The sequence below is a fragment of the Caretta caretta genome, chromosome 6 (genome assembly GCF_965140235.1).
Source record: "Caretta caretta isolate rCarCar2 chromosome 6, rCarCar1.hap1, whole genome shotgun sequence".
In the NCBI taxonomy this organism is placed as follows: Eukaryota; Metazoa; Chordata; order Testudines; family Cheloniidae; genus Caretta; species Caretta caretta.
In genome coordinates this window covers 79,721,156-79,743,852 of record NC_134211.1, presented here as the reverse complement: position 1 = coordinate 79,743,852, position 22,697 = coordinate 79,721,156, and the positions used below count along the sequence as shown (strand labels likewise).

The 22,697-nt window shown below is 40.6% G+C and overlaps 1 long non-coding RNA gene across 6 annotated transcripts in view; it reads left to right on the top strand.

The window, feature by feature from the left end:
• Positions 1-21,983, top strand: part of LOC125638508 (uncharacterized) — a 318,696-nt gene extending 296,713 nt beyond the window's left edge. For all 6 annotated transcript variants that reach the window (XR_012668985.1, XR_012668983.1, XR_012668986.1 and 3 more), the window contains one exon: positions 21,851-21,983. This is a non-coding gene — a long non-coding RNA (uncharacterized LOC125638508). The remainder of the gene's footprint in view (positions 1-21,850) is intronic.
• The last annotated feature ends 714 nt before the right edge of the window (positions 21,984-22,697 follow it).

Here is a 22,697-nt window from a genome sequence, read left to right as displayed (position 1 = left end):
TCGGAGCAGATAAGCAGCAACGGAGCTTTCAGAGGGCATTTCCGCATTCCTGCAGCGATTCCAAACAATGACAGGAGTGGCCACTTGACTTAAGGGGATTATGGGACGTTTCCGGAGGCTGATCAGAGCACAGTAAAGCAACACCTCGTTCACACTGGCGCCGCGGCGCTCCAGCGAGGGCGCAGCAAACGTTATTCCACTCGCCGAGGTGGAGTGCCAGCCGCGCTGTAGCCGTGGAGTAGGAGCTCTCTATGTGCCTTGCCAGTGTGGATGGATAGTGAGCTTCTGAGCCTGGGGCTCCTTTATTGTGCTGTAACTCGCAAGTGTAGCCCTGCGCTCAGTCACTTAGATGCTTCTGATGCTTCTGAAACATCACCCTAAGTGTCTAAACCAAAATATTCACACTTGGGTGCCTGACTTTAGCCATCTCAATCCATAGATAATATCGGGAAATTGACCTTAATTAGCTGACGTTGATATACTTTTAGTTTCCTTGTGTCAAAATAGACACTGAGTAATTTTTTCCAAACCTCCTAAATCCCATTTTCAGTGTGATGTAACCCTTAAGGCCCTCAAATCCTCAAAGGTATTTAGGTGCCTAAATTCCATTCATTTCAATGGGAGTTAGGTATCCAAATATCTTAGAGGATCTGGGCCTTAGGTGCCTAAGTGTCATTGACTGTCAATCAGATTTAGGCTCTGAGTCCTAAATGCTTAAATCTGTTTTGGAAATGGAATTTAGGCTCCAAAAATCTTGGGTGCTATTGAAAATGCATCCATAATTACTAAAATGATTATCAACAAATTGAGGGTTGATTTCAACTTTTAGTTCAATTTTGTTGTTGTTGTTGTTGCCTGGGATTTAAAGTCACTCCCATTTACTGCTAATACTAGTTCCTTGAAAAGTGTTCAGAATTGTATACTGAGATTAGAGGACCTAGTTCTAATCTCACGTATGTAAATTCTGTTGGTGATTAGCTTGTAAAATCAGCTGCTCTTCATGTATGTATAGTACAATACAATATATGGTTTGGTCCTGATCTAGAGCACATTAAGGTCAATAGAGTCTCTTTTTTTATTTCAATGGTCTTTGGATCAGCTGTTCCTAGAGAATTATGCATAACCTGAATTGGGCCCTTGGGCTGAAATAAAATGTTTGCAATATTAGCACTGAATGTGGCTTGATTGCATCCCTTTCTTTCTTTCTTTCTTTCTTTCTTTCTTTCTTTCTTTCTATTCTGTACAATATTGATATACAGTGTATGCTATACAGCATTTCCATTCTTTTATCATTATAGTTATGGTTTCTTTGTGGGTATATAACACAGCCCCTGGTATATCTTAAAATATATAAAAGCAGATGGGTTTGGTCAATGGAGCAAATCACTTATATTAATCAAACTGACCTGACCAAAACTACTGACTACAGTGGTTATAGTTCAGTCAATACTTAAGAAAAGAAGGTATCAAACAAATGTCTAACGTTCTACTTGTTATTCAGAAAAGAAAGGGTAAGTGGGCTATGATATTATCAGAGGCAAATACATTGGAAATTCATATCACCTACAGACTTTCAAATGATAACCATAGAGTAATGCACCAACCTCTCCATTTTTATGCTGTCCCAGCATGAGCAATAGTAGCTGTGGCAGCAAATATGCAGTTAAATTAGCCATGAAAAAAGAGAACAAAGATGAGCCAGTTGCTTGAAAAGTATTAAGGGTCAGGCTAATGAAAAAAATGCCCTAATGATTTAAGTTTTGACTCTGCTGCTTTTTTTTTTTTTTGAGGGAGGGAGGGAGGGAGGGAGTGTGAAGGGGCAAGTAGCTTTTGATTCAGTTTATGAACTCCTGCCATATATAGAAATACCAATGGTGTGCCTACATGCTGGGCCAGTGCAAAAGAATGCCTGGGAGTAAAAATTTCACATACATGCAAATTATACTTATTGTGCAACAAGCAGCACAATGAAAAGGATTTTCAAGAGAAACAAACTTACAATTAGCCTTTTTGCTTCTACTTCATTATGGTACTGAAAATAACTTCCTCTAACCAGAGAAAGCAACATAAGTCACAGGAGAGTGGTTCTCAGCAGCCGCAGTAGGGAACAGAGCAATGGTTGCATATTTTTCAAATACCAGTGTGCACCATATCAGACATATCCACCTTTTTGTTGCTTGGCTCTCAGCCTCCCATTGCTACATCTTCTATAGTAACACAAATCCAACTTTACAAGTACCTGTAAGAGTCTTCCTAATCCCTTTCAATCTGGCAGGCTGCATAGCAAATAAACAACCAGCCTTACAAATAGCACTTCAGAGGGTATCCAAACATGACAGGTCATCAAGCAACACAACAAGTGAGCCAAAGCACTGCAGTCATGATGCACAGGGTGGGGAGTTAGGGATGAGTTCCTCATTTGGCTGATAGCTGAATGAAAAGGTCTTTGTTTATATCTGTTCAAAGGACACAACCATCAATGGATACTGACATATAAAATGGCTATATCAGCTATGTAGCACTTTGCCCTAAGCCACTGCAAAACAATTTATATATATAAACATTTATGTCAAAAAGTGCTGAGGACCTTTAAGAGGAATTATATTCTAAAATATACTTTCGCAGATACAGGGACATGTGGTTGAAGTGTAAAAGCAATACTTAGTTGGTGATATTTGTCAGTCACCCTGGCTAAGCCTTTATTATTAGCACCATCCCATATTGCAGATTAAGAGACAGGCAACAGCATATATAGTACCAGTGGTGATGAGAAAGACCACCCTATGTCCCACCTTTGAGAAAAAGTGACGAGGGAATGTATTGCTTAGCTTACCCCCACGCCCTTTCTACAAGGTTTATAGCTTCATAAGATAGGGCAAATGTATGTGCAGTGAAGGATGAAGGTTATAATACAGAAGTGCTGAAATACTGAAGAAAATTACTTTTTCTGCCATGAGTAAAATTGGGTTAGACATAGAGGAGGTCATTATATCTTCAATATCAGTCAGTACCCACGCCCGACTACTTCATTACTGGTATATCTCTGATTTACATATGTGCATTACCATTTTGAGCTTAATGGTCAAAGAAAAAATTTTAAATCACCAAAAAGAAGTAACAATAATGTACTGTGAATTCATCAAAAATAAATTAAAATTACTCTTAATTATTGCTCTAAATGATTGAGTAATTTAAAATTAATATTACCAAGTAAGATAATATCTTGATGTTTAATTGTGACTATTTAGACTTACTTGTTCTATGTTGGAAATTACTTATTATCTACTAAAAGTTATTGGCAATCAATAAACATTTCTTGGAAGTGATTAGATGACTAGAGACAAAAAATATAAATATTTCTATATGAAGAGAAATGTGGCCCATATTATCCTTTCCACTTATATGAATAGACATTACTCAAATTGTGAAGAACTCCTTTTGGGATGCACGTAGTGGGGGTGCATCTTCTGTAATTTTCTCCCATCTCTAGAATCCCTGTGGAAATCCATCTGTGAATGTTCCATTAGAAGTGAGATCCATAGAGTTCAGGGCAGGAGGAGGTGTGAAGAACAGCTCTTTCTGTGGCATCATACCCAGCTGGCCCTGCAGATACCCATCCTGTTATTCCAGAAGGATTTAATGCTCCCCAGAAGTTTCCTAGGATCTGTGGGAGGATGAGAAGCCACAAATCCTGTCTTCACCTGGAATGATGATTTCCTAGAAACTCAGTGAGGAAATCTCAAGAAGTTTCCCAGCTCCTATGCCCCTTCCTGTAGGTTTCTTCAAGGGAAGGCATGTGGAATCCCTTAATAATTTTCACTTCTTTACATTTTAACTTCCCAGTATTTAAACTTAGAAATAAACCCCGGAGAAAAACTTCTTGCTGATGTTTATGCTTACCAAAAACGAGATGGCAGCCTGAAAGGCAGGGGGGCAGGAATGATGATTTCTGCTCCAATCTTGCCTCATCCTGAAATCAACTCTATATGTCCTGGAGGCTTTAGAGTCCTGCCTCTGGAGTAGCAGAACATTCCAAGGTGACATACAGTGACATGGTATATGTGTTTCAATGCCCATATCCCACACCCAGAAACTGTCTACCTGCACAGAAATAAACAAAAATATTTTATCAGGTGAAGGGCCTCTGCATACCTGGAACCATAGCAAGACATAATTTGGGCACACATCAGTGCTACTGTTTCATTATTAACATATGGGCCCACTTTGGTAGCAACTGAGATTGTGCTAGAATTTGTCCCATGGCATTAGTTAGGGGTTTTGTTTCTTTGTTTTACTGTTTAAAAGTAATGACATTACTAAATAATGGAAGATGACTGAAGTCCTTGAAGATAAACCAACTCATGCCAGGTCTGAATTTGCTTCACTGGATTAATTTAAAACATTATAATTATGATCCATCCGATGAAGTGAGCTGTAGCTCATGAAAGCTTATGCTCAAATAAATTGGTTAGTCTCTAAGGTGCCACAAGTACTCCTTTTCTTTTTGCGAATAAAGACTAACATGGCTGCTACTCTGAAACCTATAATTATGATAATATCATTGAATACGGATCCAAATAACTGTTCTGTGGGCAGCTGTTCCTTCGTTAAGAACTAGCACTGGTTATAAACTAGTACTTTTTTTGGTTTCTCCTCCACTGATGAAAGTCAGCATGTGAAGTTACCAATAGGATGTACTGCTGGGACTGGAATTTGGAAAGTACTTTATACATAAAATAGACTCTTCTAAAAACAACGCACTGGCTATACAATATTATCCTGGTTAAGTTAGTAATGTTTTGGGGTTTGCATCTTTTTCAGAGAAAGCAGGAAAGTAGATCAGTGACCCTAATTGAAATAACTCAGATAACTGCTGAGGCTGTAATTTGGTTTTGACCTTTATGGTTTGATCTTCCATATTAAGCTTTGTTGTAATTGGAGCTAATTTTATTTACCTGGGTTCATGTAATGTGTTCGTAGAAATGGAAGACTCCTGCAGTTATCACTAGTGTTAATGGAAGATGGAAGTGCTGAGCACCTTGAAGGATTTGGCCCTTGTTGTTTACTTGCTGATGTGCTTAGATTATGCAGTACATTAAATTGAGATATTTTTCAGTAAAATACATAAATTAAAATTACTAATTCAATTAATGATTATTCGGAAATAATGTGTTTCTTCTGTACGTAATTTGTGGCAGTATTTAGTACTTTGTGATAAATATACTAAGTGAATTATTTAGTGTTATTTTTGCTAAGTAATTCAATTTTTATGGAATAAAAGAATAGATAATTTAATTTCTCAGTGAAGGGGGTCCTGGAACCAGATTGTTTCCTTCTTTAGGCAGGGACTTGGGAGGGAGAAAATCTTTGAAGTTTTTCTAGTAGAGTTTCCTCCTAGTTCTAATCTCTGAGGTTGGCTATAGTACTTTCTTCCACCTCCTATGAAAGAAGCAGCGGGTGCTGGCTCCACATCATGATATATGTGGTTTCCAAGGGATGTAATGGAAAAACAGGAATATGCCTCCACACCAGCACCAGATCCGAGCTCTCATTAAGCTCTTTGACAATTTGACTCTAATGTATTTACTGTTAGGACAGCTATATGGCACGTTTGTGCCATTGGAGCATGGACCAAGATATAGTCCACTTAATAAAATAGACTAGGAGGAAGCCCTGCAAACCACCTACCATGTGGCAGAATGGGCAACAATAAATCTTGGGCCATTGCTCTGAGTGCTGGAGGAAGAGAATTACCTTTTGAAATCAAGGGGTAGTGGATGGGAGGTATTATGACTGGAAATGCTAATTTCTCCAGATGTAATAGGGGAGTGCAACAAACAGTAGATGTTGCTACCTCGGCAAGAAATACGTGACCTGTTCTCATTCCTGTGTGCTCCTGCCAGTGCTTGGTGGTGGGGAATGGAAGGTATATGGCCCTACAATCATAATGTCCATGCACTCCTCTTCTGAGCCAATTAGTCATAATGGGATAAATAGCTAGTGCCTGTGTTGTTCTCCTTATTAAAACATAGAACACTTTTTAATACTTACATTGTTTTTATTTAAACTTTAAATAACACTTAACACACTGGTGTTGACTGCAGCCACCTGATGTTGACTAAAGCCTGCCATGTAGAACCCCACCTTCCAAAATGGAGAACAGCCTTTGGTCTCTGCAGCCACACACAGTGCTCTCACATGACAATAACAGCTACTCCACACAGTTCACAGGGCTTGCAGGCAAATAGCGGGTTTCCTGTGTGTCAATGCGCTGAGGACAGAATGTCTGTGATTTGGCCTTTGACAGTGATTTTGTTAGCAGATATACTAGTCAGGAGAACATTTTGCAGAGCCCAGGTCTGTTCTTGAGGCCTGCCTAGTATATTCTATCTTCCATCTCTTTTAGATCAAGTTAAGGGAGGCATTTTGCCTGCTGCAGAGGTTGCTGGGCTTTGCATATCTTCGTGGGGTGAAGAAAGAAGCAACAGATTAGTTTGACAGCCCCAATTAAACCTTTAGTTTAGCAAGTTGTGATGAGAAATGTCCCTGACAAATAAGTGTAGGCTGCGCATACAACAAAATCTGGTGTACCTCACTGAGCACTTTAAGATTATTGTACCACTGTTTGTCACTGTGGTGCCTCATTTTAATTAGAACTGACCAAAACCATCTACTGAAAAAAATCTTTATTATTATTGTTAATAATAATAATTAATAAATAAAGCCAACAGGGCTAGCATTAATATGTTAAAATGGAAAAACAAAAGAACAGATATCTCAAATACCAAGAAAGAGTGGCTACCCAGAATGGGTAGAAAGGGACTGGATGGCTGAAGATAAAGGAGATGAGGACATCAAAGTGCTACTCTTTTACACCCACTTTGTGCAGGTATGAATGACTCCAAAGGGGGCAACGCAGAGGAAAGTCAGGTTGTCTGATATAAGCTTGTGCACATAACAAATACATCAGCTATGAAAACTCATTAGCAATTGCCAGAAATTACAGAGGTCAGTTTTCAAGCAATGATTGAGGATAATATGGGCATTGACAGTGTAAGGGAGGTGTAAAGACTTTAAATTCATAATTGATACCTTAACCAGAGAACAGAGGGCTTCAATATCCATAGGTTGCCCCCCAATAGGTCTCAGCTGTAATCCTGGGAAAACACTAAAGAACAACCCTATTTTTGTGTGAATATTTTAATAAATAAAAGAACCAAGTTTTGTTTGTTGTGATTCATGGAGGTCAGACTGTTTTTTATTTGGGTGTAACCACTGTTTGGTTCAGTTATTATTCAGCTGAAAAATCAGACCAGATGTGTGCATTATTCATTATTCATTATACACTCTTCATTATTCTGCTGTTTAAAATGTTTCAGTTATCCACTCTGGGAGCTCAAATAGTCTGATGCAACCAATCACGTGATATGAATAATGGGAACAGTCAAAACAAACAGTTCACTATCCGCCCACACTCTGAAAATTATACATCCATACTGTCTGGTAAATTCTTAGCCATAACAAACAAGGTATCATACAATCCGGATCAGTTTGTGATAAGAACAGGGGCTGAATTGTTCCAGCAGCACAAAACAGATTGATAGGTGGCCGTGACAATTAGCTGATGGTTCTCTTGTTACAGGATAAACTGTAAAGACAGTGTAGCCAATGCTACATTCTACCTTCACAGCCCCTGTTTTACGGGGGCACGTCAAGGACATAGGTGCTCCAGTGATTCCCAGATGCTAGAAGAGCCCATTGTAGGCTGGCATAACTTAAAGTATTTTCTGCACTAAATTGCACTGGGGACCAAACCAAACCCTGACTAGCAGCAGGAATAGGGGGCACAGAAGTAAATAATAGCTTAATTTCCCCTCTTCTTCTCCACCAAGTCTTGAACTAAGTAGAAATCAGTTGAACCCTAAGTTTAGACCTATTATTTGTAAGAAAAGAAATAGTTCAACCATCACTGCTTAAGATCCTGACCTACAGGGAGCTCTTAAAAGGTGAGGGAGCAGCTCATTCTCCATGCCCATTCTATCCTGCACTTCATTATTGAGGTTGCAAAGGAGGATCAAAACAGAGCCAATTTTAATGAAAAACTGTGTCTAATAAGAACTGGACTGAGACCACCAGCTCATTTTACACAGGCCACCAAAGAGTCATTATCTGGCAACCACGTTGGTCATTGTCTCTACAAAACTAGCAAGACCTGATGCAGTGATTTAGATGATAGAGACTCATTACCAAGCCACAGAGATGCTTCCCCACAGCTTCTCAGCAGAATATTTACAATATGACAAATCTATTGATTGCACTATATGTGACACATTCTGCCATTTATGCTTGTACTTTTCATATTGAAACTGAAGAAGCTACTACAGTCCATTTAACAGAGACTGTTGATGTTTCATCAGCTATTGATGAGATTTATGCAGAACGATGGCAAAGTATTTTGCTGGCATTGAATGTGAATCATTTGCAGATAAGTCTGAATGTGAACAAAATATAGATGACAAGATACAAGGAGCCATATCACTATATGAATGCTCACCAATAATTATACATGAAAGTGTAGCGTTGATAATGGCTTATGCAAAATGGCACAGCCTTCCAGGAGCTGCATAAGGAGATTTGCTGACATTAGTAAAACTGCACTGCTTTGCTTCTCCCCATACAGATTACCCCCAAAGCCTTTTTTTCTCTTTCTCATACAAAGGCACCTCATTTCTATTTAATCTGTCGTAGGATGAAAAAAAAAATACCCACATACAACATATTGATTAACAAATGCAGCTTTTTTCCTATGTGCAGTTCAGATTGAACCTCCGAGGAGGCTAGTGTTTTAATAGAACTTATGCTGAGAACAGCAAATTCGGGTTTTTGTTTTATTTTTAAAGCAAGACAATAGTGATGGAGACAAGATATCTCCTTTCATTAAAAAACATAAATCAGAGGGAACTGGAGAGGATACATTGTATGTGAAATCAACACTTTCTTGTGATATTGAAGACAGCCTCAACTGATCAGATTTGTTTTTAAATGAGAGAGAGAGCTCAAGGATAGATAAAACGAGTTCCATTCATTTTACTGTAGTATGTGAACGCTTCAGTTAAGACCTCAAAAAAACAGAGGTCCTGCATGGAAATAAAGGGCCTGATCCAAAGCTCACTGATGTCAATGGGAGACTTTCTATTAATTTCTGTGGGCTTTAGATCTGGCCCAACTATCCCATAGTACTTCCCTTAAAAGAAGAGGTTTGGTCTGATCTCTTTGGCCAAAAGTTTCCCCCTGGACATGTTGTTTGTCATACATTCACCTTGCTGTTGCCCTCTCCTCCAGGGGAGGCTGAATTTCAGTGGTGCTGTACAATTTCTACAAAAAGTAGTTAAAAATCTTGGGCTACTCTGGGATAAAAGGTGTAAAGTATATATATAGTGATATTATAGCTATTTTTATTCACATTATTTGAACTGCATGTAAAGCTTATCGGATATCTTCATTTTTCTTTAATTCTAAAGAATCGAGGAACTGCTCAATACGTTATCAAGAATAAACAAATTACTTCCAGTTGCAATTGTCTGGATTCATCTGAAAGGAAAACATCCCACCATGCCACACACTTCTACTTTGGGAGGTACCAACAGAAAGTTAAACTGGTTTAAGCTATCTAATCCATATTGTTTATCCAAGTGTTAAAGACACGGGAGGTATAGTGTAAATCACCAGCACCACTATTGTTTCCTGGGCAGGAAACTGCAGACAGCTAAATAATCAGCGAGTATTCATTGGCTCAGCATGTAAGGCTCTAAAGTGTCTACTAGTGACAGGTGTCCTACATGACAGTTTAGCAATCTGTCAACGGGTTACTGGGCTGACTTTGTGTTCACATTTATAACATGGTGTGCTTGATTTCAGCCTATTGCTTTGTTGTTTTTTCATCTTATCTTTCAATATGAGAGCTGAGGTGCTTTAAAATTAAGTCTGAGCTGCATAAAAAATGAAATGAAATGTTATAGGAAGTAAATCCACAGAATCATAGAATCATAGAATATCAGGGTTGGAAGGGACCTCAGGAGGTCATCTAGTCCAACCCCCTGCTCAAAGCAGGACCAATCCCCAATTAAATCATCCCAGCCAGGGCTTTGTCAAGCCTGACCTTAAAAACTTCTAGGGAAGGAGATTCCACCACCTCCCTAGCTAATGCATTCCAGTGTTTCACCACCCTCGTCGTGAAAAAGTTTTTCCTAATATCCAACCTAAACCTCCCCACTGCAACTTGAGACCATTACTCCTTGTTCTGTCATCTGCTACCACTGAGAACAGTCTAGAGCCATCCTCTTTGGAACCCCCTTTCAGGTAGTTGTTATCTAGCAGCTATCAAATCCTCCCTCATTCTTCTCTTCTGAAGACTAAACATCCCCAGTTCCCTCAGCCTCTCCTCATAAGTCATGTGTTCCAGTCCCCTAATCATTTTTGTTGCCCTCCGCTGGACTCTTTCCAATTTTACACCTCCTTCTTGTAGTATGGGGCCCAAAACTGGACACAGTACTCCAGATGAGGCCTCACCAATGTCGAATAGAGAGGAACGATCACGTCCCTCGATCTGCTGGCAATGTCCCTACTTATACATCCCAAAATGCCATTGGCCTTCGTGGCAACAAGGGCACACTCTTGACTCATATCCAACTTCTCGTCCACTGTAACCCCTAGGTCCTTTTCTGCAGAACTGCTGCCGAGCCATTCGGTCCCTAGTCTGTAGCGGTGCATTGGATTCTTCCGTCCTAAGTGCAGGAATCTGCACTTGTCCTTGTTGAACCTCATCAGATTTCTTTTGGCCCAATCCTCCAATTTGTCTAGGGCCCTCTGTATCCTATCCCTACCCTCCAGCGTATCTACCACTCCTCCCAGTTTAGTGTGATGTGCAAACTTGCTGAGGATGCAATCACACCATCCTCCAGATCATTTATGAAGATATTGAACAAAACCGGCCCCAGGACCAACCCCTGGGGCACTCCACTTGATACGAACTGCCAACTAGACATGGAGCCATTGATCACTACCTGTTGAGCCCGACAATCTAGCCAGCTTTCTATCCACCTTATAGTCCATTCATCCAGCCCATACTTCTTTAACTTGCTGGCAAGAATACTGTGGGAGACCGTGTCAAAAGCTTTGCTAAAGTCAAGGAACAACACGTCCACTGCTTTCCCTTCATCCACAGAGCCAGTTATCTCATCATAGAAGGCAATTAGATTAGTCAGGCATGACTTGCCCTTGGTGAATCCATGCTGACTGTTCCTGATCACTTTCCTCTTCTCTAAGTGCTTCAGAATTGATTCCTTGAGGACCTGCTCCATGATTTTTCCAGGGACTGAGGCTGATTGACCTGTAGTTCCCAGGATCCTCCTTCTTCCCTTTTTTAAAGATGGGCAGTACATTAGCCTTTTTCCAGTCATCTGGGACCTCCCCCGATCGCCATGAGTTTTGAAAGATAATGCCAATGGCTCTGCAATCACCTCTGACAACTCCTTTAGCACTCTCGGATGCAACGCATCCGGCCCCATGGACTTGTGCTCGTCCAGCTTTTCTAAATAGTCCCGAACCACTTCTTTCTCCACAGAGGGCTGGTCAACTTCTCTCCATGCTGTGATGCCCAGTGCAGTAGTCTGCGAGCTGAGCTTGTTCGTGAAGACAGAGGCAAAAAAAGCATTGAGTACATTAGCTTTTTCCACATCCTCTGTCACGAGGTTGCCTCCCTCATTCAGTAAGGGGCCCATACTTTCCTTGACTTTCTTCTTGTTAACATACCTGAAGAAACCCTTCTTGTTACTGTTAACATCTCTTGCTAGCTGCAACTCCAGGTGTGATTTGGCCTTCCTGATTTCACTCCTGCAAGCCCGAGCAATATTTTTATACTCATCCATGGTCATTTGTCCAATCTTCCACTTCTCGTAAGCTTCTTTTTTGTTAGGAAGTTAGGACTCTAATTGTAGTTTTATTTTACTCTTTCCTCTCAACTTTTAATAGCAAAAAACCAAACAAACACCAACTACTGCATTAAGGAAACTCAGTCTTTCACTCTTCTGTTGTTTGGGATACTGAGGTACTTCTTTGTAAGGTCCCGCAGGTCTCAAAACTAGGCTTGCAGAGCTGCCCAGTAGTGGGTACCTCCATGCTACCACCATACCTAGCGAATGCTCCATTTTCTATGACCTGCTGTGGGCACAGATCACAGAGAATCCCACGTAAATGAGTCTGACAGGCAGTAACCTTATGGCTCCTGATTGGCTCCCTGCCCTATATAAATCCAAGGAGCATTCAGGCAATCGCATGAATCTCCTGTAGCTGCCATGACCATTACTGCTCTTGAACTCCTGGCTGTGACCTTGGTTTGGTTTGCACCTCATCTCCTGACCCAGACCCTGAAAACTGACTTGGACTCTGATCCTTAGTATTGACTCTGGCCTGGAACTTGACTACAAACTCCTCCACTACTCTCGGCCTCAGCTTTGCCCTGTTCTTACCCTGGGTCCTGACTACCCTTATAAGGTTCTTGACAGTTTGTCTGGACCACAGTAGCCACTCCCGGCCTGTCATGCCCCAACGGATGGTGGAGATGCATGAACGGGTTGACAAGCTGTAGAATGAGAATGCTGCACTGTGGCTACATACCCAGGGCCTCTACTCCCCTCCAAGAATGTTTTAATGGGAACTATTCAGGGGAGTTATTAACCAATGTCACCTGCTCTTTCTTCTCCGCCCCTAGCCTTATCCCACTGACCAAGCAAGAGTAGGACTCATTATTAGCTTTCTGACTGGGAATGCATTGGTCGGGCCTTGCCCCCGCTCGAACGATTGAGACTGATTCTATCTAATTTCAGAGTTTTTTTGCCATACTTGACAATAATTTTAGCATGCCAGCTTGGTAGAGGTGATCCTGCACAAACTCCAGTAGCAGCAGGGACTGATTTTCTTCCACATTGCCTACTTTTGATGACTAGTCTCTGATACTGAGTGGAGAATAACAGCTCCACCAACATGGCTCTCAAAGTCATGGTCCCCAAAAGCACATCCACCTTGCATCTACTATTCACTGAAGCTCACTACAGCCAAAGAATTCTAGATAAGAAGCTTCTAGCCATCAAAAAAGCCTTGGAAGAGAGGTGCCATTCTCTGGAGGATGCTCAGTACCTAGTACGGGTTTACACGGATCATAAAGCAGTAAGCAAGGGGCAATGCCAGGTCTAGGATGGCTTGATCTATGTCAAAGGCACTTGTGGGTTTCATTCAGACTCCCTCAGTTAGCAGTACAATGGCTCTGTCATGACTTGCCATTAGCAGGCCATCTGGGTCACCTCAAGACCCTTCATTTGGCCGCATGCTCCTTCGCGTGGCCCTGAATTTGAACAATAGATTTGTATGTTGATTTCTGTGAGACATGCGGCCGCACCAGGACAGCGTGCTGGAAACTCCTTGGCACTCCACTGCCTTCCAAGACCCTGTCCAGACCCTGGGCAGCCATTACCCTAGATTTCATAGTCAAGCTCCCAGTGCTTAACACTGTAGTCCTCACCATGGTCGATAAACTGACAAAAAGGCCCACTTCATCCTCACTGTGCACCTGCCCTCCACAGAAAAAATGGCCCAGCACCTGGTGACTCATCTTATCCATCTCCGTGGACTCCTGGAGACAGTCTCAACTGATCAGGGTCTGCAGTTTGTGTTGCAGTTTTTCTGTGAAACCCTATGGTTGGTCAGGGTCCATGCTTACTCATCCGCAGCCTATCACCCACAAACTGATGGTCTGTCCAAACAAGCAAATCAAGTGTTAGAACAATATTTGCGCTGCTTCATGAATTTCCATCAGAAAACTGGTGGAGCCTCCTACCCCAAGCAGAGTTTGTTTAAAACAGTGCTGAGCATATCTTTGCTGGGCAGAGTCAATTCTATATAAACTTTGGTTTCCACCCCCATCTCTATCCAGCCATACCCATCAACTCCACCATTCCTGTAGCGCTAACTGGGTTAATCTGATTCATGAGGTCCAAGAAAAACTCAAGGCACAACTGGACAAGTCCAAGGAAGATTACAAGTGGTATGCTGACTGCTGGCGCAAGGTATGCCTAGCATTCACCATCAGGCAAAAAGTGTGTCTCTCAGCCCAAAACCTCTGTACCAACTGGCCATGTCATAAACCGGATTACTGATACCTCAGGACATATTCCCTCCATCAGGTAATTGACCCAGTGCTCATGAGACTTCAGTTACCGAGATCCCTCAAAATACACCCAGTGTTTCATGTACCATTACTAAATCCTACATTTACAACCACTTCACTCCCCTGGCCCAACAACCACCGTCTCAGGTGTGGATCCAAAGACACAACAAGTATGTGGTCCACGAGATACTGGACTGGAAAATCAAACACTGCTCCCTCTGGTACCTTATAGATTGGGAGGGCTATGACTCAGAAAAGTGAACCTTGGAGCAAAGGTCCCAAGTCCATGCCCCTGACTTCATGGCAGCCATCTGTGCCATGCATCCAGACAAATCTAGGTCAGCAGAGGGCGCCCTTGTGGGGTAATGTGAGGCCCAGAAGATCTCAAATGTGGACCTACACAGCTGCCAAGTAGCGGACATGGCCATGCTGCCACCTAAGAGCAGCTATAACCAGTTCATGCTCCACTTCCCAGACCCACTGTGGACACAGACCATGGGAAGTCCTGCCTCAAAGAGTCTGACAGGCAGCAGTTTTATGGCTCCTGATTGGCTCCCTACCCTATGTATACCCAGGGGGCATTCTGGGAAGTGTCCAAACAACAACATGGATCGCCTGTAGCTGCCATGATCATTCCTGATCTTGAACTCCTGGCTTCAAACTTGGTTTGATTTGGACCTTGCCTCCAGACCCGCAACCTGAAACCTAACTTATACTCTGATCCTTGGTATCAGCCTGGAACTTTACTACAATCTCCTCCACTACTCTCAGCCTCAGGTTTGACCCTGCTCTTGCCCTTGGTCATGACTGCCCTTGTCAGGACCCTGACATTTATATAGAATGTAAAGGCAAGGGTCTATATATCAGATATTACTCTCACCTTTTTAGACACCTGCAGGGAAGTGCTCATTTTAACCTAACTGCTCATTATTATATTCTTCAATCTAGTGTGGGGCATAGCAGTGTGAAGCTGGACATTGATGTATAAACATGAACATCCGCCTGTGTCAGTGTTTGAACTAGATAATTACTTAGCAGGAATTTACCTGAAATAAACTGGTTGGTGCTATCCTCTGCAATGCCTGTGGAATTTCCACATACAAAGTCATGTCCTTGGACTTTGCATGTGTTCGGTATCATTGAGGACTTGAGTGGGCGGGTTGGGGTTGAGTTAAGGGGGTGTATATCATCTACTGTGAAACATATTGTGGTATTTGCATACATTTTGTGTTGAGTTAGCAGGGCTACCTGTATCGAAACTATCACACAGCGGAGTTCCACCCATATAATTTTTAAATGCAACATTTATTCTCACAGTTCTATAATATTAGCTAGATATTTTGCATTACTGATTATGAGTGTATTAACATCAACACCTCTCTGCAGCATCCTACATATAATCTGGTACATTTTTATATAATGTTATATAAAATGGATTTATATTTTATTCCTGCTGTCTGCACATTATGCTATTTAAGACTGACTACATTATCCTTTAATGGGTTCTGTAAGGGAACTTATTATCTTCTGTCTTGACCTATATTGTACAGATTCTTTTATATAGCAGAAGTGTAATTCTTTTTAAGAGACTATCCAGCAATTTGTGACCAGAAACCATCATGCATCTTTCTAAAAGACGTGCAGTGCATAGAGAAATTTATTCTGTGATTATGGAGAAAAGTAACAGCCAGGCTGACTACTCTTATAAAGATACTTCTGCCTTTCAACTAGAGGAAGGCATGCTACTTCAAGCCAGGATTCTGCGACCGTATTCCTTACATTCACTCCTGTATGAACCAGAGTTTTCTTCTCCAGTATGGGTTTTGTTTAAACTTGCTACTTTGAGTAGAGGCTTTAAGATGGAAAGTAACTGCTCTTGGCTAAGGACTTGAGCATAGTATCAGTTTAATAATTGATATATTTTCTAGGAGTTCAGCGCTGCTTTTGCAAAGGGTGGAACTGATGATCTGATAGATCATTTCCATTTTAAGTTACTATGGCAATTTTTGAAGGGCCACAAGTCACAAGTTCAATTAAAGTTCCATTTTTTTCAAAGCACCTTTTTTATTTGAAATGTAAGTCGGTTGATAGTTTAAAAAAAGTCAAAATTAAAATGAAAAGTTTTGAAATTATCAAAACAATATGTTTTGATTGACAAAATCAAATTGTTTTTCTGAGTTTTGGTTCAGAAATATGCTTGTGATGTCAATCTTTCATCCTGCTTCAAAACCTCAAAACCTTTTTCCCACCCAGCTCAACTGAGCAACTTGCCCAAGACCACACAACAGGTCTGTGGAAAAGCTAGATTCAGATGTCAAAGTTTCAAGAGTAAAGGTACCTTTGTCCCCCAACCCCGTACCCATTTACCCCTAGTGGTCCACTACAGGAATGCTCCTGCATTCTCAAGTCTCTAGCCTTAACCTCTCTTTCAGCAGGGCCCCCAGTCTCATTTCCTTCTGAGTGGGATTCTTTAGGCTACAGCCTCATGCTCTTTACTGTAATTGCCCCAAGTAAGTCTGAGAAATATCCAGCTCCCTGCTCTTTAGTTTCTCTCTGATGACAATGACAGTGTTTTTTGTCACTGACCACCCAACTCTTCCAAAGCAAACACATTTACTTAATGATACAGCATACAGAGAAAACCTACAAAACAAAAAAACAGATTTACATACTTATTAAATGTACCAGAAATTGCCCATTCAAGAAGGGTTGAAGCCTTCCTAGGAGGTCCTGTCTGTTTGTTGAATCAAAGGTCCTGTCCATTTGATGAATCAAAAGGAAGGCCATGATTCTATTTAAATTCTACCTTTTATATCAAAAGCCCTTTCTTTGTCTCCTAGTCTCTGGAATACCCAGCTTGAACCAATATATGCAAACCACCCCAGAGGATGGTGCATCTCTGGAGTTGTTCACTACCCCTGGTGTACTCACTTCTTCCCATTTTTTGTTCCTGTATGAGCTGTGGTAACCCTCCCCCATGGAGTAAACACAATCATATATAGAATATATATAACACAATGGTCCCTAAAGAGATTTCATGGAGCTACAGTGTCTGTCACACCAGATTTTCTGTTTCTCAGTCCTGTTTTAGACCCAAAACAGTACATTCCCTTTTTCATCTTTCTTCCCCATAACCAAAATCATCTTTCTAAATACCGGAGGTGAAAACCTAACACTAATTAAATGAATGGGAGCTTTGACTTAATTGGGGCCAGACTTTTACCCTTACTGCATAAACTTCTGCAAGGTTACCCTTACATTATCAAATTAAGATACTAAACCGGTTCTAACTTGCATTTTCACATAATGTATTGAGAAAACCATGTTACATGTTTTTGCCATGTATACTACACAAAACTGGTGTGTGAGAATCTCTAAGCTAGATAGGAAATACAACACAGGACAAAATTAAAATAAATTCACATATGTTCAAATACATTTGTTAGTTTAAATTATTAATTTACTTCTGTACATAGATTAATTAAAAAAAACCTTGTTCTATTGAGCAATGCTATGGTCTGAATATGCAAATTGCACACAGTGTGGAAGGGGGAGAGAACTTTTTCCATGATCCTCAGAACTGTATACAGCTGTGCCTGTTGAAAAATAACCTTCCCCTCACTAATTCATTTAACTTGAGAGTTATATTATGGACTTCAGCACATCTTGACATATTTTTGCTTAGAAGGAAGAATATGCATTGTAAATTAAGGCTTTCTAGACTGAGACAATCAAAGTCCATGGATGCAACAGTTGAGTAACTGAAAAATCAATTTGGAATTACAGTATTTCTTAGGAGTTTGTTAGGATGTTTGTTTACTCTTCACTGGAGACACTTTTATCTAGCTAAGAAGCCCACATGAGGATGTCAGTCTGGAGTAGTTATTGGTTAAGGTATAATTGAGAATGTGAGAATTTACATTTATTCATTTGGCTTTAAAATATTTGTGAAGCTAACAATATATCAGACCTATTAGTAACAACATAAAATACGAAAGATTTTCTGGAAATGCTGTTCAGAAATTAAGAGGACATTTCAGATATTCATATTGCTCTGAAATTTAGCATACATCACTTTAAAATTTATTGAGCCAGACCCTCAACCATTGTAAATCAGTGCAGCACTACTTACTTCAGTGGCATGACAGTGATTTATATTGGCTAAAGGGCCATAGTCTTTGTCAGATAATGCACATTCACCTGGTGTTTAAGGATGGGGTTTTCAAAAGTATTCAGCATTCGCCAAACTCCAACCCCTACCCCCCCAAAATCAATCCAGCTTTTAACATTGACTTCAGCGGAAGCAGAATTGGGCCATTGCTGAACACTTTAGAAAATCCCACTCCAAAGCTACTTATCTTGATTACCATGCACATTGTAGGGAGAGTGGTCACTTTGGATGAGCTATTACCAGCAGGAGAGTGAGTTTGTGGGGGGGGGGGAGGGTGAGAAAACCTGGATTTGTGCTGGAAATGGCCCAACTTGATGATCACTTTAGATAAGCTATTACCAGCAGGAGAGTGAGTTTGTGTGTGTATGGGGGTGGGGGGGGGGTGAGAAAACCTGGATTTGTGCTGGAAATGGTGCACCTTGATTATCATGCACATTGTAGGGAGAGTGGTCACTTTGGATAAGCTATTACCAGCAGGAGAGTGAGTTTGTGTGTGTGGTTTTTGGAGGGGGGTGAGGGAGTGAGAGAACCTGGATTTGTGCAGGAAATGGCCCACCATGATTATCATACACATTGTGAAGAGAGTGGTCACTTTGGATGGGCTATTACCAGCAGGAGAGTGAGTTTGTGTGTGTATGGGGGTGGGGTGGGGGTGAGAAAACCTGGATTTGTGCTGGAAATGGCCCAACTTGATGATCACTTTAGATAAGCTATTACCAGCAGGACAGTGGGGTGGGAGGAGGTATTGTTTCATGGTCTCTGTGTGTATATAATGTCTTCTGCAGTTTCCACGGTATGCATCCGATGAAGTGAGCTGTAGCTCACGAAAGCTCATGCTCAAATAAATTGGTTAGTCTCTAAGGTGCCACAAGTACTCCTTTTCTTTTTGCGAATACAGACTAACACGGCTGTTACTCTATTTTGAATGGAGCTAGCCACAAGTCTCCCTCATGGTACAGGCAGATCTGGCAGTGACAGCTCAGGATAAACATTTTTTGGAAATTTCAGCTAAAGCAGGTAAACTCTTTCTGAAAACGAGTTTAGGGAATAATATGCTGGTTTGCTCGGGCTTAAAACAGAATCACCACCTAGTTCTGAGAAACTCAATTCTAGGGCTTTCATATTTTATAGCAAGGTCTTGAAATCTGGCAGGGTGGTCAACCTGAGGTCAAAGAGGTGCCTTGCACTTTCTCTGTGAAAATCAACCTAATCTGGTTGAGTTATAATTGTCTGAAAAAATGCTGTTTGCACATACTCAGTTAAGGCTTGTGAGTGGCTGCCAGACAGTCTTCAAAGAATGTGTCTGCACTGAGCACACTCCAGCACAGGGCAGCAAGGGCAGAGAGGGACTTTCCTTGCAATGCCTTGTCCTGGTTGCCAGAAACCACTGCGGTGCTGGGCCCAGTAAATGAAAGCAGAGAGACTTTCCCCTCTGCTTTCAATTATCCGTTTGCTGGCATTCAGGCAGCATGAATGAGAAAGAGGAAGGGACCTGACTTGAATGCTGGGGGGGAGGGGGGGAGAGGATGAGGGGTGAGGAGCAAATGGGGAATAGGTGCAGACTAGGGGCTGAGAGAAGAGAGAGATAGGAAGATGATAAGAGGAAAAACAAGAACAAGCTGGGAGGACAGGAGCAGAAGGGGACCTTTGGAAAAAATATGTCATCATATACAGATTACAAATGGTATCATAATGCATATGTACATGGGGGCTGAATTAAGGTTACACAGACAAGCTTAATTCTAGCCTTCCCTAATTTTGAGTGCTTCACTTTGCAACTATATAATTCTTTTAACATAGATTTTGTATGTACTATGTATATAACTTTAAACAAATCTCATTAGTGTAGCATTAATGCACACTGCTGGATCACTCCTAGTCTCTGCTGATTCCTAAATTAAACTTACTTTAAAAATTCAAAAATATTTACAATCAGATACCCAGAATTAGAAAGCGAATATGAATGTCCAATTACAGGACTCCAATCCTGTAAACCTTTACTCACTAAAGCAGCCCTACTTCTGTGAGCAAGGGCTTGTAGGATCAGACTCTAAAAAAATAGATGACCCCAGATTCCCTGTGTGCTTTTTAAATAGTATTCTCTTTTCAAAGTGTTATTTGTGGTACTGACCTCATCTAGTGCTCACTGAAGTCTAAGTGAGCCCTTCCATTGATTTTAGTAGGCTTTTGGTTCAGGCCCTGTGTCAGGTTGCAATATTTACGAAGTGTAGGAGGAAACAAATTCATCTAATAGTTTCAAAAAATAACAGTTATATTTGTAAGTGTCTTTCTCTGGTTAATAAAAAGAACAGCAGATTGCTAGCTTAATGAGATAGTGGTATATTTCTTTTATGTAAATAACATTTAAAGACATGAATCACTTTTTTGTAAATATCGTGTTACTAGGCATTCTACTTATTTTAGATTGGTACCTTTCATTATATTTGCTTTTTACTGTTGTTTTGTTTACTATAGTAAATGTCAACAATGTGCTAGCTAAAATAATGAATATGGAGAGTGATAGCATGTTTGCTACCAATGGAAATGCCAAGGAGTATAATGACCTCTAAGTCACTTTACCCTTCAGTTAAATACGACTTGTTTAGAGAGAAGGTTTGGGACTGTCACAGTGCTAGAAGTTAGTTTGTATTATAAAGCAGTTTGGCAGCTTACAATACTGGGGCCATAGTACTGAAAAATGATCTTATTATTTCAATCCTGAACTTGTAATGAGGAAAAGAGAATACATGATTTTTATTCCATTTACTGTGCAATATAATTCATAAGTAAAAAAGAGCTCCTGTTAGATATGAATGCTTTTGCATTTGCAGTCTTTTCATGACATCTGGCTGTGTGTGTGTGCCCATATTTATTGTTGTTGTTACTATTTATATTTGAGTAGTATTTAGAGGTCTCAACCAGGAGCAAGGGCCTTTTGTGCAAGGCCCGGTGCAGACTCATATAAAATATGTCTGGAAGAGCATACAAACGAAGCAGACAAATAGAGGGACAAAAGGAGCATTATTATCCCCATTTTACAGGTGGGGAAATAAGCACAGAGAAATTAAACAATTTGCCCCAGGTCAGATGAGAAGTTGGAGACAGAGCCAGGACCAGATCTTCTAAAATCTAGTCTAGGGCCTTAATCATAAGGCTGTCGTTTTGCGCTGGAACACGGCAGTGTTTCTTTTTTACTTCACTCTAAAATAATGCTGATCTCTTCTTCAGTTTCTTCACAATGTTTGCCACGAGAATGGGTTAAATTTGAACTATTTCAAAATCTCATGATGAGCCTGTTCTAACTTTAATATTCTATTGAGAACGCAAATCAGCATGAAATCTGTTCTGCTGAAAATCTGAAGATTGGATACATTTGGTGTGACTTTTTGCTTTTATTATAATCCTGGCATCTGAATGGCTACACAAAATGACATTATGTTCCTGCATTCTAATGACAGGTACTAAGAATGGGATATGATATCCAATTAACTCTGCTGACAGTCTATCTCATGGTCCTTCTCAGCTGCCATGCTATACTTTGATGTATACCTTCTCTGGATGCAGAAAAACAGCAACAAGGAGAGTCACTTGGTATTGGGGTGGGATGGGGTGGGGCGGGGGGGGGGCAAATGTCATCTTGTTAAAAGTTCCAGTTGTTTATTCGTAAATAATGTGCTACATTCAGTATTATTTAAATAATCCAACACTGGAAATAATTTTCTCAAAGATTAACAAAAATTCACTCTAATACACTGTTACAATAATTAAAGTTTGAAAAGTTATAAGTGAAGTATGAAAAAAATAAGGTTGATGTCTCAATAAACTTGCAGTCCTTGAGCTTTACTGTCCAAGAAACTGATGCTTCTAAATCTCCAAGGCACTAAAAGTTGCTACTAAACATATTCTGACTTTACTGGAAAATTAAAGATGTTCCTGCCTTTCTGGAAAAGATGACTGACATTTAAACAATTTGATTGGACCAGAAATACCCAGACATAATCTCTTCCCCCCGCAGTTATGACAGACCACTGATCGGAATACAAACATGCAACACATTTAAATTGAGTCTCAAAATCAGGCAACATGCCATCTCCTGAGAGGAGCTGACCACTCTTAAATCCCATTGAAATAAATGGGAGTTAAGGATACTCCTCACTTACTAGAAGTGCTCAGCACCTCACAGGAGCAGGGCCCAACATCTATCAGAATCATACATGTGAACCTAATATTGCTTTGCACTTGTAATTTTTGAAGCACTTTCAGTTCTGTTCTAACATGGCTTCACTTTATTCTCATTTATGAATA